At 33.3% G+C, this 19,515-nt stretch overlaps 1 long non-coding RNA gene across 1 annotated transcript; it reads right to left on the bottom strand.

Moving 5' to 3' along the window:
- Positions 1–2,024: 2,024 nt before the first annotated feature.
- LOC132280115 (uncharacterized) lies at positions 2,025–5,150 on the bottom strand. The gene is made up of 2 exons (XR_009471455.1): positions 4,770–5,150; positions 2,025–2,540 (listed from the first exon to the last, which is right to left on the bottom strand). It is a non-coding gene; the product is annotated as an uncharacterized LOC132280115 (long non-coding RNA).
- Between the last annotated feature and the right edge of the window lie 14,365 nt (positions 5,151–19,515).

Genomic DNA, 19,515 nt, shown 5'->3' on the forward strand with positions numbered 1-19,515 from the left:
TTCTCATTTGACTATCACTAATAAGAATATAAGACCCTTTGAATTTTCAAAGTAGAGAGTGGTTTCGTTTCTACATTAGTTGTTGCATTGAAATTAATTTGAAATATCTAAGCAACCTTAGTCGAGGGCGGATTAAAGTTAGACATGCACCAAATTAATTAATTTGAATTTTTAAAGTAAAAAATGAGGGTTTCGTTTCTACATTAACTGTTGCATTGAAGTTAATTTGAAATTTCTAAGCAACGCAAGTCGGATCACCTGAGTGGGCCGATTTTGCAATAAAAAACGAAAGTAGTCCATTGATGCTATGTTTTATATGATATGATTTTATCATTGTTTATTTTGTTTAATTTGATTAGTTTCTAACTTTAAAAGAAGAGGTTTTCTTTTTTCTCTATTAGAAGTGCAACTTAGGCAGGCTAACTTAGTCCAATCTGAACTCAGTCCGAAAATTTTGTAACTCCTCTGTTTACTCATGCTTCCATTCCATTTTTCTCTTTGAAACTTCTTTTAACTCTTTTACTTTTACCTTTAAATGGAAATACTAATTAATACAAATAGAAACCCTCTGTTCTTCAACACAACAATAATAATATGTCATTTAAACATTATATCACCAAATTAAATCTTAACATATAGTCATGATACTAATTCTCTGAATTACATGTTATGGTGTCAGAAAAATAGAAGAAGAAAAGATTTATATGGTAATAAAATTTCAGCAAGATGACACGGACCAAATTCTGCATCGACTTTTGATTCATGAATGAGTAATGATAAGGAGTTTAACAGTTGGACACACGCGATTATATTTATGTGAATTTTACATTGATTTTTGAATCATGAATGAATAATGATAAGAAGTCTAACAGTTAGACACACACAACTATATTTATGTGAGTAGAAAATGATGTTATCGCCCACTCATATAAATTAATTGGATACATCCGTCTTTCAGTCTATCTATCATTATTCATCATGGTTAATCATATGTTTCGAACCAATTACTAGTACGTATGTTAGTTATGACTTAAAGCAGGATTAAGTATGGTGGACAAAATAAAAGCAAACTAGTTGTAAAGAAATATTCTATAGAATTGTTATTAAGCTAACTATAGTGTATGGAGCAAAGTGTCAGGTGTTGAAAAATCGCAAACATGTGAAATGAAGATGATACATTGGAAGATAAGAGTAATTAGAAGAAATAGATTAATAATGAGTCTGTGAGGAAAGTATTAATGAAGTTTACCTCTATAAATGAAAAATTAGAAGCGATAAAAAGGTCTATTAAAATTTACATGAGATATAGTAATTGAAATAATTTAAAAAAATTAAATCTAAGAGAAGACATGGTGTAATATAAGAAAAAAAAAAAAAAAAAAAAAAAAATCATGTGGCTGATTTCATAAATAATAAGATAAAAGTAAAGATGATGATGATAAAGTTTTTTGAATCTAGTAGAGGAGAGCGTTGATTGGATTGCGTGCATTTTAGCAAAATTTATTTAATCGTTGTGGAAAACATTCATGCAGAGGTATGATTACATACATTTAGGTTACAAACGAATCAAGTTATTCATGAACAATTCGGGTTCGACTTGACATAGTTCATTTTGTATTTGTTTATTAAATAAATAAACTATTTCCAAACACAATTAAAGACTCATTTATTAAATAAGCCAAACTCAAACATTTCGTTTGTTTGTGTGCATATTTGTGAACCACCTTGCTTAATGGGTTGATTTGATTTCGTGAAAAATGCATATAACCATTTCTTTTCAGTCCATGACATACTAAATTAGCCCACATAAAAATGCTCACTTAACTATTTAGTTATCATTAATCCAGCCCAACACACTTCATAACATTATTTTGTTCATTTTAGAAAGCAAAAGCCGAATCCATTATCCAATTTAATTGCCTAAGCCCATTACACCTCCCAATTATATTCAAGCCCATCTGCATCTTCTTTCACATAGTCTTCCTTTACCATTGTGAACCCTAGCCGCCAAGAATCATTGGCCGTTGACTGGAAACTTGATAATGTATTTAAATTCTGGGCAAAAGTTGAAAAATAATATGTACTATCTCGAGTTGTAAATCAACTTCAATCTCAACAAAACATTGCAAAATGGAACTTTCTGATCATTGAACCACATTTTTTGGTGTATGTCGATTCACGCGCCTGTGCATTTTAAGTAATGCCTGAATTACCATTTTGAATGACTATTACACCCGACAAAAGTGCAAAAAACCCTTGAACTATTAAAAAAATAAAAAATAACCTTATGAACTATATCGGGTTACAAATCAAAACTAGGGATGGCAACGGGGCGGGTTTGGAGCGGGTTTCCCTAAATCCCGCCCCACCCCTTTTATTTTTTGTCAAGTCCATGCCCGTCCTGAGACTCTCGACGGGTTGAATTTTCCTGTTTAGCCTCGCCCGGTTGGGAAATACTGTGCCCCCGTGCCCGCCCCGCTAACAAATTTTTTTCTCCCACTTTTTGAAACTTAAGCTCATGCTATTTGAATGTGGAAAGCCTGGGAATGACACAACATAAATGAAATTATGTATCCCAACAAAAATAAAAAAAATAACATGCATATAACATAATTCAGAGAATATAATAAACAAAAATAAAAGTTTAATACAACCAAATCACAAGAAGTTCTAAACTCCAACTTCCACCATAACCAAAACAAAAACAAATTTAATACCAAGTTTATATATATATATATATATATATTTATATATAAAATATAGTTATATGCTTAATGGGGCGGGGCGTGGCTCCTAGGATATGTATACTGAACCCTTACCCGCCCCGTGAACCGCGACGGGTACAAAATTTGTATCCATGCCCGCCCCAACGGTATAAAAAGTGTTTTCATATCCTTTATTAACGGGGTGGGACGGGACGGAGCTCCGGCGGGGCGATAAAAATTGACATCCCTAATCAAAACCCTTAATTATACAATTTATTTTTGTTATTATTTTAAGTTATTATTATTATTATTTGAACTATTTTTTTGATCATTTATGAGCTTCCATATACTCTTTGTAGGTATATAGATCCATTAAATAATTTAATTTTGTTATTATTTTAAATAATAATAATAAAAATTATTATTATTATTATTATTACTACTACTATTACTATTATTATTATTATTATTACTCCCTCCGTCCCAAAATACATGTCCACATTGTTATCTTTGTGAGTCATAAATACCAATGTGGATAACTATTTTGGGACAGATGGAGTATTATTTTTGTTTTGATAATTTAATGGCTTGCAAAAATTGTTTACAGGTGTATAGATTCATCAAACAACTAATCAAGCAATTTAATTTTGTTATTATTTAAAAAATTTATTATTATTACTACTACCACCACTACTAATACTATTAATATTATTCTTATTGTTATTTTTTTATTATTGTTAATTTGCAGGGGTTCTAAAAGTAATTCACATATCTTGTAACTAACTACTTTATTTTTATTATTTTATTATTCTTATTACTACTACTAATAATATTATTAGTTATTATTATTGTTGATATTGTTTATTATTTATTAGGCAAAATTGTAAAAATAAATGCTGAACTATTGATTAGTTGCAAAAGGGTTCCTGAAGGGTATTATGGGCATTATATATTTATAATATTTTATAATTTTTATATAAATTAATAAGTGTGGGTATTTTTAGTAATTTTGACCTGAACGGTGAAAAATGTGATCAGGTCATGGGGAGGGTCTTTTTACAAGGCAGGATTAATTTACAATCCAAAATAATTAAGTGTTATTTTTCACTTTTGTAATAGTACATGATTTTATTTTATTTATTTATTTTATTATTATTATTTTTTTTTTACAATTTTGCCTAAATTCTAACATAATTGTGTATTTGGAGTGGTGGGTGTAGAATTTCCAGCGGAGCCGGAGCGTTTACCGAATTGGTCTAGGACTGAATTTCAAACACGGCAAATTCAAAAGCAAAATTAATACTAATTTATTTTGGTAGGCGTCGTAGCATTGTACAACAATCCGACCGGTGAATTGCCAAGACCATGGGAATTGTAGCTATCTATCTTATGTCTGGGTTCATGGTAATCCGACTTGGCAACATTTCGGCTAGTTTATGGACATCATCCGATTTGAAAATATGTTGATGATAATCGACCATCTATTATTTACCGGTTTATCTTCCTAACAAATTGGTAAGAAACTTAACTACACTTCATCTCTATTGTGTGAGGGTGAGTCTCTAAGGTCTGTTTAGTTTATAATTTTGAAAAGAGTTCTTAAAAAATAATTTTTTTTTTTTTTTTTGGCATAACCATCTTATGAAAACATGTTTTTTTGTAAGTGAGTTCTTGAGAAATAATTTTCAAACTGAACTTGAGTAAATTTTTTGTACAGAATTCTATTCCTATTTTCTAAATTTACAAACTAAGACCACCCTAATATTCTTTAAAATAACCAATATATCCACAATCAAACTAATCAAACACAAATATCAGGACGTCAACGGCTTAGAGAGGGAGAGACGCCCACTGCATTTTTATCCCCTTTTATAGAGTTCTACATCTATATATATATGGATCAACTTGTATATACATATATATCATGCAAAACAATATTTGGTTTATAAGAAGCAGAGTGAATGTAAAAATGATAGCATAACAAGGAGAAACAGTTGGACAGTTCGGAAATAAAGCAAGTAATAAAATATATATATATAAAAAAAAAGGTTTAGGTTATATCACCAGCATGAAGCAATGAGTCCACACCGAGAGTCCTTTCGATCGTCTACCCTGCCATGAGAATACCTCTCCAGTGGTTGACTCAACAAGGGAAGGGGTGTGAATCGTTGATTCAGGGGAAGAGGTGAGAGAGGGCTTACACCGTTGACTCAGGGGAAGGGGTGAGAGAGGACTTAAGAGTGTAGTGGTTGTTTGTTGTTGTTATTTTTTTTTTCTTTCCCTTTCCTTGGCCTTAAAGCGCGTCCTTTTATCGTTGAAGGGAGTGAGGATGAATAATATATTCATGAGTATTATTATTATAATAATAAAGATAATTGTAATGTACTAATGAAATATAAATAATACAGTGTAATTGGATTAAATATTTAATGAGATAAATAATATTAATATGATTGGTTAAGGTGGAGTTTGGGTAAATCGGCCTATTTGACGGAACTTCACTCACCAAATCAAGTATTTCACTGAATTTCAAAAAATTTTAATTTCTGTTTCAGGTCTTCAAATATTTAATTTTTTATTCTGGCGTGATGAATCCCTATACATTGACCACTTGACTTTTGCCAACTGGGCCTTCGTTTATAATGTGGCAAGCCCATGTGGGGGTAACATACATCCATCACCTACAGGCTACAGACTTTTATCAAGAAATTGTGAATAGCCCATAGAATTGAATAAACCTATTTTAAGGGCAAAATCACATTTTAAACTTGAATTTTGATGACATCATCGTCTTTGACTACAAGAAGACTGAGGGCAAGATTGCATTTATTACAAATGTGTGAAATAGAAGGGATTACGAGGTTTTTCAAAACTTATTACAGAAAAAGTTTTCGTAATTTACCCTATTTAGAGGAGATAAAAGTTAATGGGTCCTTAACTTGATATTTTGTCTTTTCTATCCACATGGTTTATTTATATGGAGTAACATGAATTTTAGTGAAAACATGAAAGCTTTACTGTTTGGAGTATGTATCAAACTAAATTTCAAATTGTTGTTAAAATCCTTTCTCTTTTATAACTAAAATATTCTTCTCTAAACACATATTGTTGGACCTAATTGAAGACATAATTTGATCACGGAAACAAAACTTTATCAACTAAACTACACCTATAAAATTAAATTTCTTATAATTGATAATAGAAATATTAACTGATTGCAAGTTAAGCCATTAGATTAAGGGCTCGTTTGGTATAGTTTTTACTTCCGTTTTTACGGAGAAGAAAAATAGAAGTAGAAGTTATCACTTCTATTTAGCTTATTTGTTAGTGTTTGGAAACTGTATTTTAGAATAGTTTTTAATGGTAAAAGAGTTTTTCAATCTGTTTGGTTAAACATTTACGGAAGCTAAATAATTATTTTGCCCTTAGAGTATTTTTTAAAATTATCGTTTAACTTTTTCGTAACTCTTTCTCTAAAGACATACAAATAAACTACTCAATATAATCAAATTTATCCACAACATGCCATATAATTAATAATACTAATAATAACAATTAAGAGATGATTTAGAAAATTTTGTAATTGAACATTTTGATTCCACCAAAATATATAATAAGAAAAATAAAATAAAAATAAAATATTGAAGGTTTCTATTTTTTTCTTCTAAAAAGAAAATAATTAATCTCATACTTTTTGACTTTCCTATAATAATATTGTTGTTTCCTTATAATAACAAGCTTGATTATATTATAAGGAAACTTAATTATATTATAAGGAAATTACTGAAAAAAAAAAGAAAAATATTGCTACGGTCAACGTTTAATGTTCCAATGGGATTGATTGCAATATAGGGAAGATCTATGCCGGTGAATTAATCTGATAAAAAAAAAAAAAACTTTATTTTTGGGTAAATAACTAGAATCTATTGCCGCAACAAAAGGGAAATCAATTTTAGGGTGAAAAAAAAAAAAATTAAAGATTTGTGATGGTTGGATGGAGCATTGAAATATGGTGTGATTATTCTTATGGAAGTTAGTGATCGTTTGTCGAGGAGTTTCGAAAATATTTAGAGAAAATTGAAAAAAAAAAAAAAGGAGCATGAAGAAATAGGCAGAGAAGAAATACCAAATTATAGATTGGAAGATTGAAGGAGTATAGCCACCGGTTCTCTCTAGGTTAGAATTATGCAATTTAATAAGTTATTCGAACTTGAACAATAAAGAAAGAATTACCCCCAATAATAATCTTCTTAAATTTTTTTCTCTGGTTGAATGCTTGATGGATAGTTCTTGTGAGTATGGAGGGATACGTTGCAAAGAACACGGATGTGAGTTTTTTTGACAGTAGGGTTTGGAAATAGAATTAAGGGGTTTTTTTTTGTAGGAATACAGTTGGAATTATAATTTTTTATGAGAAAATATAAAAGGTACGCTTGTCATTTAAAAAGTTTCATTAATGTCCTCAAAACTCTTCTCGTGTATTTTAGAAGAGCGTTTAACAATTAGCCAAACTCTACCCAAAACAACTTCTAAAAAGCCAATCCAAACAGGCCCTAAATAAGTTTTCTAATTTATGTCCGTTGGTTAGGACTTTAGGGAAGGGACTAGCAAATATCCAACATGAGAATTTTGTACACCCTCATATGAGGTTTAAACAGATTAAACATAGGTAGTCATTGTTTGTTGAACCGGTCAGTTCAAAATGGTTTTGGTAAGTAAACCGGTGTGCACGGATTCACAAGAGAACTGGCCAATTGTATACAAACAGGTCACCTCTCGGTCAAACCACACGTATTTAGAAACTGACCCCTTCTCGATCAAACCGGCCGTTTTTAAGGATGAAAATTTAAATGATATGACCTCAAACAATCGTCCAAAGATCTTGGAATGAATATTGATTAACGCATGTAATCAAATGTCAAATTTCACAAATTGGAAACTAACCATGATATTATATAAGTGTGAAATTTGACTTCTTATTACTCAATGAGTCATGATTTGACCGACATATTTTACAAACACCGATGATGTCTCTGTTTCTGGATATCTGTTTCTATGTTGTTTTGGGTTTGGGTAGCAGCTATAGGGAAAGAGGAGTTTTGGGCCGGCCCTTTACTCTTTGTCCTTGTTTCGCCTAATGGCCTGTTTGGTTAGTAATAGCCAATCTTAATTACTGTGTGATACCAAAAATAAGAAACTTTGACTTCTTCAGGACACTTTCCAAAGCTAATTATAATTATTTGCATCAATCCCTCATTCTTGAAGAAACTCCCGAGTTTTGAATAAGTTTACCACAATGGCCTTCCATCATTATTTATTATTTATTTATTTTTGATACTTTAACAGAACATCACACCGAATGTTTTGTGTGGAACATTCAACTCCATTAATTTCACGATCATAGAATCCACAATTTCTCAACTCCATTAATGGAGAAGCTTCATTTTTAAGTTTTAACCAAATTATTCAAACAAAATAAATCTAATTCTAATGTACATTAGTACCAAGAGGCTAAAATTGACAAGATTTTGTTAAATCAAATTGATTACTCTTAGATCCAATATATATAGATTGAATAATGAAGCATTCTAATTAGTTGATAATATTAGTATTTGTTGATAATTTTGTGAAGGGTTTCATTAAAGCCTAATTCATGTTAGAGTAGATCCTGTTGTTGTGAGAATACTTAATTCATAAGTTATAGGGAGGGATTTATGTTACTACAAATAGAGACTAAAGCAAGTGTTGAATTCAAAGCTGGTGCTGACAACTACTTCAGCTTTGAAATGTTGTTGACTGGTTCATAAGAATTCTCCTCTTTTGCCTTATTTGCTCCTTTAAACTACTTAGTTTCAAATTCATTTCAATTGTTGCATCTTAAACATTATGCCATGTAATTTCTATTAGGATTTTTTGTTATTTATTTATTTAGTACACTTCATAATTTAAACATGACTTACACAATATTCATATACAAAATTTACACAAAATAAGAGATACAAAATCTATAGTTGAGAAAACACGACTTTAAGACAATTTTTACTACATTAATAATACTAATAATTCAAACATAAGAGCATCTCGAGCAATGTTAAAAGAACTTTTTTTGTGTAAAATATATACAACGTATAATAATAATAATAATACTACTACTACTACTACTACTAATAATAATAATAATAATAATTATTATTATTATTATTATTATTTTTATCTCTAAGTGTATGTTAAAATACATGGTAAATTCATCAATGTGTAAAATTTGTGTAAAATTGTTATGTATTTTGCGCAACTCTTTTACAGAGTCATATCAACATATTTTCTCTCTTTTGTACATTACACATGTTGTTATTAGCAAATATATTTTTACACAAAAGGTATAAAATAATGGCATAGCTAAAAAATAATTAGTTCAAAATTTTGTAGAAATCTACTTTGACACATAAGATATACAAATATATATATATATATAGACAACCATTAGAGATGCTCTAAGAGATGCAAAATATGTATATATATCTATGTATATATATATATATATAAAGATAAATGATAGAGAAGTATTTGTGAACACATTATCGTAAAGCTGATAGTCCTCCTCTATATGCAGTTACTAGTGGTACTAGTTAGTTCAAAATATTAGTTTCAAGTCTGTATGTGTTTCATTGCTCTAATTTCAAGTTGATATGTGTTTCGTTGCCTATATATTCGTAATTTGTAATGTAGATAAACTCAAACACAAGTATACAAATAATATGTAGAGCAAGACTGTGGAGAGTATAGATCATATAAAATCACATTAGTCCAAGATGAAGAGATAATGGATGCTTTATATGTGTATATATAAGATAAATAACTGGGTTAAGATATAATAATTATGAATATTACGATTAAATATAATTTAAATAAAAATATAATATTCATTATTAATGTAATTTGGTTATATTTTTATTAAAATATTCCCTAAAATTTCACCATTAGACATGAAAATAAATAATTTCACAACTCAGGCTGGTGAAGTTCAGGTTTTTTTTTACAGTTCCCTTTCTAACTTGTATAGTTTACTCTGATAAATATTGTTATTTACTAACTACCTGTAGATACCTGTTTTTCGTCGGTCGTGGAATAATCAAAGGGTCTGGGAATATATCACTAAACAATATGATGAATGCAGAAAGGTGGAAGAAGGAAGAGAAAACCAGTCCAGTGAGAGGATTGAAGCAATGGTAAGGAAAAAGCTGTCGAGAGAACTTGGCCTTTTGCCTTTTGTCACTGCTTCCTTTTATAGTCTTAGGTCACTCAGGTGATATATTATTGGGCCTCCAGCTTGAAAACGAATCAGGGTCATGCCTCTTTTGGGTCATGTTGCCCTAATCCCTATATTTCTGGAGCTGCTGCCAAGCGTACCTTTCCTATTGAGTGACGCGAAAATGGCAAGCTGTAAAGGCAATTGTACTATTCCAGCTGTATTTTGCTTTTATACTCAAATTAGGCCTTGCCTTAGTGAGCAAGACATTACTAATTTTCCATCTTCCATTCCAAAATCCCTTCTACATCCCATTGACCTTGAAGAGTCCTACCATAACCCTTCATTGCTTTGGCATAAGGTTGAGTTTGTCGCTCGTGACTTCAAGTCCTCCAATTGGCAATTTGAAGGTTAGATCAGATAGAGATTCGAGGCCCATCGATCGACAGTTTATGGCCGGGTTGGATCAAGGTTTAAGGCTCGTTGATCGACAGTTTGTGGTTGGGTCGGATCGAGGTTCAGGGCCCATCGATCGACAGATTGTGGCATTGGATCGAGGTTTAAGACCCGTCGATCGACAGTTTGTGGTTAGGTCGGATCGAGGTTCAAGGCCATTGACAGTTTGTGGCCAGGTCAGATCGAGGTCCAAGGACTGTCGATCGATAGTTTATGGCCAGGTCGGATCAAGGTTCAAGGGCCCGTCGACCGATAGTTTCTGCAAGGTTGGATCGAGGTTCAAGGCCCCCTCGATTGACAGTTTGTGGCCAGGTCAGATCGAGGTTCAAGGCCCGTCAATCGACAGTTTGTGGCCAGGTCGGATCGAGGTTTAAGGCCCGTCTATTGACAGTTGGTGGCCAAGTCGGATCGAGGTTCAAGGCCCGTTGATTAACAATTGGTGGCCAGGTCAGATTGAGATTCAAGGCCCATCGACCGATTGTTTAGTTAGGCCAAGGTTCGAGGCCCACTGGTCGATTATTGCTTTTTTGCTGAGGTGGATTGTCTAGTCTAAGTGTTGATCATTTTTGTCTTATTGCTCAAAGATGGTACTGTGGTGGGGTCATCTTAATTTGACCATTGATGACGTGGCTGAACCATATCCACACTACCCTTGTGTTTATATCAGTGTGTGACATATATGGGGTAAATTTTTTTTAATCAAATCATCATTAACCCTTTTTATGGGAAGAAAAGAAAATATTGGCTTTATTTTGATGCTTCGCTTGCCTCAACCCAAAAAATATAAAGAAAATAATAAAAGTATAAATTTCTTAATATATATATTTTGATTAATCCTATAACTGAGCCATTTCAAAAGAGCTAGAATTTAATTTCTCATACCATTTCATCCTCCTTTCATTGGTCGAGAATCTTTTTGTGACTGTCTCTCTAACTCAGTTTTTTCTCTCTTTAAAATATCTTTTTGTTTCTACCCATGTGTATCTCTCTCTCTCTCTCTCTATTTATATATTTTTATCTCTCTCCCTCTCTCTCAATTTTTTTGTCTTTCTAAAATATCTCTTTGTATCCGTCTCTTAGCCTATATCTCTCTAAGGTTTTTTTTTTTTCTCTCTCTCTATAATATCTCTTTGTGGCCATCTCTCTATCTCAATTTTTTCTTTCTCTAAAATATCTTTTGTGGCCACCCACATATATATCTCTATAATTTTTTTTTTCTCTCTCTAAAAATTCTGTGGCAGCCAATATTTATCTTTCTAATTTTGTTTTTTCTCTCTAAAAATCCTGTTGTTGCCAATATTATCTCTCTCTAATTTTATTTTTCTCTCCAAATTTGTGTTTTTCTAAATTTTTTCTCATTTGTTTCCTCTTTGCTTTGCTCTTATATTTTGTTTCTCATTTTTTTTCCTCTTTGCTTTGCTCTTAAATTTTGTGTTAACAGTTATGAAATTGGTTGGAAATTCAAGGAGCTAATCACAACCACTCATACCACGGTCCACTGCATCTAACATAAATTACAGGTAAAGAAAGTAATCAACCAAAATGAGCAAAAAAAAGTTATAACATCAGTAATTATCAAGGTATACTGCATCTCATCATTCAATCAAAATGAACATGGCCAAAAAAAGTTATAACAACACCAACTCTTAAAGTATACTGTAAGTATATAGCTTCAGTCTCAACCACAATAAATATTAAAAACAAGTTATAACACCACCAACTGTAAAGGTAAGATCGTTCACGTTTTAAGAGAGCGACTGAGGGGGTGTGTAGTGGGTTGGGTGTGTTTGGTGGTATCTATAAGGTTGGGTGTGCTGGGCCTTAGATGTAGGGAATAGAGGAATAAGTAAAATATTGTTAGGTTATGACTTTAAGGATAATTTTGATATTTTGTTTTTTATTTTTTATTATTATTATGATAAAGTAAGACTAATTTAGTAATTTTAACATCAAAATTATGATTTGTCCTTATTTGCACAAATTAGAAACAATATGAGGTTTTTCAAACAATAGGGGGATAGTTGCACATTTTGTATATTATAAGGGTTTTTTTTTTGCAAATTCCACCAAATCTTTTAATGTTTTAGAATCCCCATCTCTTTATAACACTCACGACCATTCCCCATAAAGTTACCAAGCCCTCACCTAAGTCTAAAAATGGAACCAATATCCAATCTAATAAAATAATGTGGCAGAATTTGTGTACATGTTCCCAGCTACCTTATATAAAACTCTATATAACTTTGTAAAGAATATTCTCTTTGTGGAGGGAAAAAACCCCACCAGTTACAACACACCACGTGGCGGCAAAAAGTAGCTCACAACCAAATTAAGATAACTAGAAGCCCACAATTAGTTGGAGGTCCAACAAAAGAAGCCTTGCGCATGTACCAGTTCAGCCCAATTAAAGTGAAGGAAGTTTGACTTAGTATAAAGGCTAAATGGGTGGCCCAATCTTAACAAGGCCTGAATTCCATAACATTTGCCATAATGATGAATGCACGATCTGTAGGTGTAATTACCCACGCTTGGGAATAAAAGCCAAGAAACGGCTCCATGTAAATCTCTGAAGAAAAACTTATAAATAGAGCCTGAATGAGAATGAAGAGGTATCGAATTCCCCATACTGCTACTCTCTCAAAGATTTATTTGTTCTCTTCTTGATTATTCTGTGTGTTCTCCATAATTTATCTCTTCGGGTGCGAGAAATTGCATCTACACTTTGGCCCCGTCTGTGGGAATTCCGATATAAGAAGTCCGTTCTCTATCTCTTACATGAAACATCACTCCAGAAAGGCAACAGAACTAGACGCCGTTCAACCGCAGCAACAGGAGACCATGTAGAAAATACGTGAAGAAATACAAGTGCAACTTGACGTCCTTTGACAAGCAAATGAAGCTAGCGCTGAGCAAATCAATATAATAAGGCAGGCTTAGGAAGCCAGCGTGGTGCAAATCAGCATTCTACGCAGGGCAAATGAAAGACTTCGAGGCAACGCTCGGCGAGATGATCAGCTAATCGACCCTCGGCCCGAACGTTAGAACGAAAATCCTTCTATGGAGCCGGGCACTGAAAATCCACCTCACCAGCAGAGGCTCCACGCCAACAGCTCAATGGAACGCTGGAGGACATTAACGATGCTGCAAGTCAATCCTGCACCCTAGGGAACTCCAATGTTGGGGGACTCAAGCTACTAAAGCCCATCCATCAGATGACGTGGACTCGAGTAGAAAAAAAGTGTGGACCCCAGCAGCTGATCAACCATCTTCAGGGAATGACTTTATCACCAGGCTCTGGAAAGAAATGGACGAGCAAATCAAAGAGCTGAAAACCCAAATGCCTGAAGACATGGCAAGAGAATTCACTGCGTCAATAGTGAAGACCCCTTTCACAGATGAGATAGAACGGGTCGCAAGACCCAAAAAATTCACACTGCCAAAGTTCATCAAATTCAATGGGACTGGAGATCCCCTTCAACACCTGAACCATTATACTCAGGAAATGACACTAGAGGCACACAATGATCTATTCATGTGCAAAATATTTCCATCCAGTTTGACGGGGGTGGCCCTAGAGTGGTTCAAGGATCACCCGTGCAAGTCAATCCCAAACTTTGAGTCACTGTGCGTTGCGTTCTTGGCCAGTATTGTGGAAATACGAAGCAGAGAAAAATCATTGCCACTTTCTTTATGATTCGACAGATGAAGGGAGAAGGCCTGCAGACCTTTCTCACCTAATTCAACATGGAGTTTTCGGGTATTCCAAATTGTAATCAAGACATAGCCATAGAAGCTATGGTGCAAGGCTCACGTTTCCACTCTTCTCTGGTGAAGTAAACCCCAACTAACATGTCAGAATTGAATTCGCAAGCACAAAACTATATCAGACTCGAAAAAAACGAAGTAACTAGATGTAATACCCCGATATTTTATAAAAGATTTATTAAGTAGGATTAATTCTTTTTATTTGATTTTTAAATGATTTTTTTGATTTAGTTGGAATTAATTATTTTTATTTTATTTTTAAATGATTTGTTGGATTAATTACTTTTATTTAATTTTTAAATGATTTGTTTGATTTAATTGAGTGTTATGGTTAATGGTCTTATTTTTATTAAATTATGTTTCTTGATTATATTTGTTGAATTAGTGTGTTGGTTTGCTTTGTAAGAATGTCATGATTGGGTTGTTTTAAGTTGCTTATTTGATTACGTGTGATTTTTATGCTAGTGTGATTTTATTGTGAACTAATTATAATTATTAGACTTAATTGGATTATTTTATTTATTTATGTTAATGAGTTTGGACGTAAGGAAGGTTGGACCAAATGCTATTGTCTTGGGCTTGGATGAAGCCTTATTGGGTTAATTAATAAAGGCCCATGGTTATTTGATTATTTTTGGTATAATTATAAATATATATATTTAATTATATATAAATATAATTAATTAATAAGTGTTACGGAAGGATATATATATTTATGGATGGATATATAAATATATATAGATATGATATATGATTTAATTAACCAATGGTTAATTATGGGAGATATATATATGTATATGTAATATAATATATGTTTATATATATTATATTATTTAAAGAGTATAGTTTTATTATTTTATTTGGTAATCCTATTAGGAATATGATTTAAGTTTTTATGTGTATAAATATACGCATAAGGTTTAGGATTAAAAAGTTTACACATTAGAAAAATAAGAGAAGTAGAGAGAAAGAAAAGAAAAGGAGGTCGACAAGGAAGAGACCGAATCTGAGAAAGAGGATGTTGGGATGGAAGTGTATTGAAGTGGCGGTTTTGTTTTAAAACCTTCAGGCGAGTTTTCTCTATCTTTCCTCTTAAAATCCATAAGGATTTCACCTTGAGTATCAAGGCTTTAATTAAATTGTTAATTTAAATCATGGTTAGAACAGAGTTAATAAAAAATATTAAGTTAATTTAAAGCATGGTTTATTATTATTTTTGTTTTTGGAATTGTAGGGTTTTAATTATATATATAGGATGTATATATTTAAAATCAATTGTAATGCTTGATCTATGACCCAAGAGGATTATTTAGGGTTTATATAATTTTTGATAATTTTCTGTAATTTTCAGAAATTTTCTAGAGTTGTTTCATATTTTTTTGATATTATTTAGAATTATTTATATTTATTCTGGGGAAAAAAATTATATATTGTTTTATATATATATATATATGAGAGGTCCTGTAGCGGCGACGGCATGTAAGAAGATTAGGTTAGTAATCCAGTGCGGCGCGGTGTAGTCTCATAGCGTGTACAAACGAATCTGGACCATTGGATTAGTTTAGTTAAGTGGTTTGATATGGTGTGGTGTAGCTTCATAAGAAATCAGTGCACCTGGGATCTGAGCCCTAGATGAAGATGGGCCAAAGAGGGATTGATTTGGTGCGTCATAGGAGCATGGAGATGCGGTGAACTGATCTGGTGTGACGTGCACATAAGGAGACCATGCATCCAGCGAATGGCAGCATGCCACATCAGCCAGAAGGAGGATCAGGCGCGTGGTAGCGCGTGAAGTGCTCGTGGGGGCGCGTGTTGACACATGGCAGCTTGTGGAGGCGCGTGGGAGCGTGTGCAGAGGGTGTAGGAGCTTGTGGTGGCGCGTGGGGATGCGTAAAGCACTATTTAAGGTTCCGTTAAGGTCCTGTGAGGTCCGGTGAGTTTCTGGAATTGGTTTTTTAGCCTATTAGGATTGAAAACAACTACTAGAGGAGGTGTTCTTGGTGTCCTGAAAGCGATGGAGTGTTACTACAGTGATTAGTAACATTTACTTTGCGTAAATATAATAACTTATTATATTGTTAAGGAATGTGGCGTATATATGTATATATAAAATTATATATATATATGTGTGTGTGTATACATAGATTTGATTAAATTATGATTCGCATGGAAGGAAGGATATATATATATATATATATATAGGATTAAATAATCAAGGATTATTTGGAAAATATATATTGTATATGTGTATATATATGTATGTTAATTAAGGTTATTAGTGTTATTATTCTTATTTAATGTATCTGGATAGACTGGTTATTAAATTAGGGATTTGCTTATAATCTAAGATATCCATGTATAAATTAGTTATCGTTGAGCCTACAATTTGTACATGAATCAGTTGCCATAGGCGTAAATATATATTGCCTGAGTATTTGTATGAATAGAATACATATATAGGAAGCATGGATGAGTTGCTAGTTATTAGTATAAATATATATACTTGTAGGGGCATGGTTGAATTGTCAATGTATAACTAAATATACATGTGAAGGCATGGTTGAATTATCAATGTATAACTAAATATACATATGGAGGCATGGTTGAATTGTCAATATATAAATAAATATATTTTTAATGGTGTGGTTGATTTGCCAAATGGTAATAATATTGCTATGTGTTAGATGATTAAAATATATCATTTATGGTTAGTGTATGTATAAGTTGGATTATGGTTAGATATTCTTAAATTAGAATAGTCTAGTACTGATAGGTTAGTGTATTATTTTTATACATATTAATAAAATAATACTGGTGGAGACATGGATGGTTTGTTAAAGCTTAGATTTTGGACATGTGATTTAAATAATTAAAATCATTATAGGGTTTGGGATTAAATATAATATTCTTTTTATTATAATTTATTGTTTAAATGATTAAACAACTGATTAGGATGGAATTAGGGTTAAAGGAGTTTCTTTTTTAAAATAAATTGTAGATTGGTCTAGGAATGATTATTATTTTAATAATTGGTTAATAGGTATGGAAATTTAATAAACCTATTAATGGATGTGATTAGTATGATATATATAATTATATATAGACATGTATATTGTGCTTAATTAAAGTTTAAACTTTATTAGGTTTGGTTTTGATCAGAGATGATCTGCTTATTGGTTTTCAGAGGCCTGGTAGAGTGAACTTGCTCGTAGGGTTTTACCCACGATTTATTTTTCAGGTTATTTGATGTTCAAGTCTAAAGGTTGAGGATCCGCAGTTGGAGGACTTATCCACTCTTTCGTTTTTTTAAAAGTAGGATATTTTATTATTTCATTTGTTATTAGTATTTAATAATGAATTTCTGGATAATGGATTTTTGGTGAAGGGGTCCTTGAGTTACAAGATTCCCGTGTTGTATATTTTGGGAGAAATATTAATGGAACTTTTATTTAATAGATTTCCTTCAGCGAGTTATTTATTCTTTATTATTCATCTTTGTACTCTGTGCTTGTTTAAACTACTTTAATTATTTTGATATTCCCTGATTTTGTACTCGGACTTGATCAACCCGTGTTCCGAAATTAGGGGGTATCACACTAGACAACAGAGAGCGACCCTGGTTACAGAAGAGAATCGACCGAAGGAACGATCGAGTACCTCGAGGGTCCATCAAAAACCCCTGGCCATTGAGGGATGAACCCTTAAGAAGAAGTCCCGAATGGCAGAAAGAGTCACACCTCTCAAAGTAACGCTGGCCAGACTGTACCAAAAGACCAAGGCAAGAAACATCTTTCAAATCCTACCACCAATTAGACAGCTAATGGAGCAGAGAGACCAAAGTAAGCACTGTGCATTCCACAGTGATTTTGGCCACCTAACCAATGATTGCAGGAGCTTGAGAAGACAAGTGGAAGCGTTAATAGCCAAGGGCGAATTGACTGATTACCTTATTACCCCGAGATAACAAAGGCAGCAAGATCGAACCCGGGCAATCCCAAAGGCCGTGGTAGAAAATCATCCTATCCGAGTAATCAACACAATTCATGGCTGTCCGGAAGAGGACGAGTAATCAGGAAAATCCTACAGGATCTAGCTCAAACAAGCCCATACGCTGTGGAGGATTGGTGAAATCAATGCTGTTGACTGCAAACCCAATCCAGCACAAGTTTCTTTTCATAAAGGAGATCTCAAAAAGGGTACAACACCCACATGAAGACCCATTAATAGTTAGCCTACTAGTGGCCAATTGCCTTGTTAGACGAGTACTGATTGATCCTGGCAGTAGTGCCAATATCATAACAAAGTGGACATTCGATCAGTTAAAATTGGCCACATATCAGATTCGCCCCACTAGAAGCCCTTTGGTAGGACTCGATGGAAAAAGAGTGGACCCCACAGGTGTAATCACACTGTCAGTCACTGCAGCTAAAAGATCTCTGAAAGAAAACTTCGTAATTGTGGATATTTACCCTACTTACAATTTGCTAATGGGCCGAGGATGGATCCACTGCATGGAAAGAGTCCCATCAACCCTGCACTAAGTCATGAGATGTGTGAGCCCGAACGGTCATGAGGTCATCGATATCTGGGGGAACCAAGTAACAGCAAAAGAGTGCTACCACACGACGATTTATCCCTCTGATAAGGGCAAGAAATTGCTGAAATAGCAATTACCGAGCTCTTCCTTTCCCAAAGAGAGGGAGGAACCGGAAGAAGAACATCCTACCAAGGAACCCCTAGAAATCGTACAGATAGTCGCAGGAGATGAACACAAGCTGACCAACATAGGGATTCTCTAGTCAGTTCAAGAAAAGAAGGAGCTGACAGAAATTCTGAGGTGGAACGCCGACATTTTCGCTTGGAATCACTGGGACATGCCGGGAATTGACCCACGGACAGCCTGTCATAGCCTAAACGTGGACCCTAGCCACCATCCGGTGAAATAAAAGCAAAAGAGGTTTGCCCCCGAAAGAAATAAAATCATTGCTGAGGAAGTCAATCAACTTTTAGAAGCAGGATTCATCAGAGAGGTCCAATACCCTCAATGGTTGTCAAATATGGTGGTTGTCCAAAAAAAGAATAGCAAATAGAGAGTCTGCATTGATTTCACCAACTTGAACAAAGCATGCGCGAAAGATAGCTTCCCACTCCCCAAGATCGATCAAATGGTAGACGCTACGACCCGGTATGAAAAACTGACTTTCCTTGTTGCTTACTCAGGCTACAACTAGATCCCGATGAACCCTTCGGATGTAGAGAAGACTTCTTTCATTACCGAACGTGGGACCTTCTTTTATAAAGTAATGCCCTTCGGATTAAAAAATGCAGGGGCAACTTATCAAA

This window comes from Cornus florida, unplaced genomic scaffold (assembly GCF_030987335.1).
Source record: "Cornus florida cultivar Cherokee Brave unplaced genomic scaffold, ASM3098733v1 CherokeeBrave_3.0.0_Hap2_Chr10, whole genome shotgun sequence".
NCBI classification, from domain to species: domain Eukaryota; kingdom Viridiplantae; phylum Streptophyta; class Magnoliopsida; order Cornales; family Cornaceae; genus Cornus; species Cornus florida.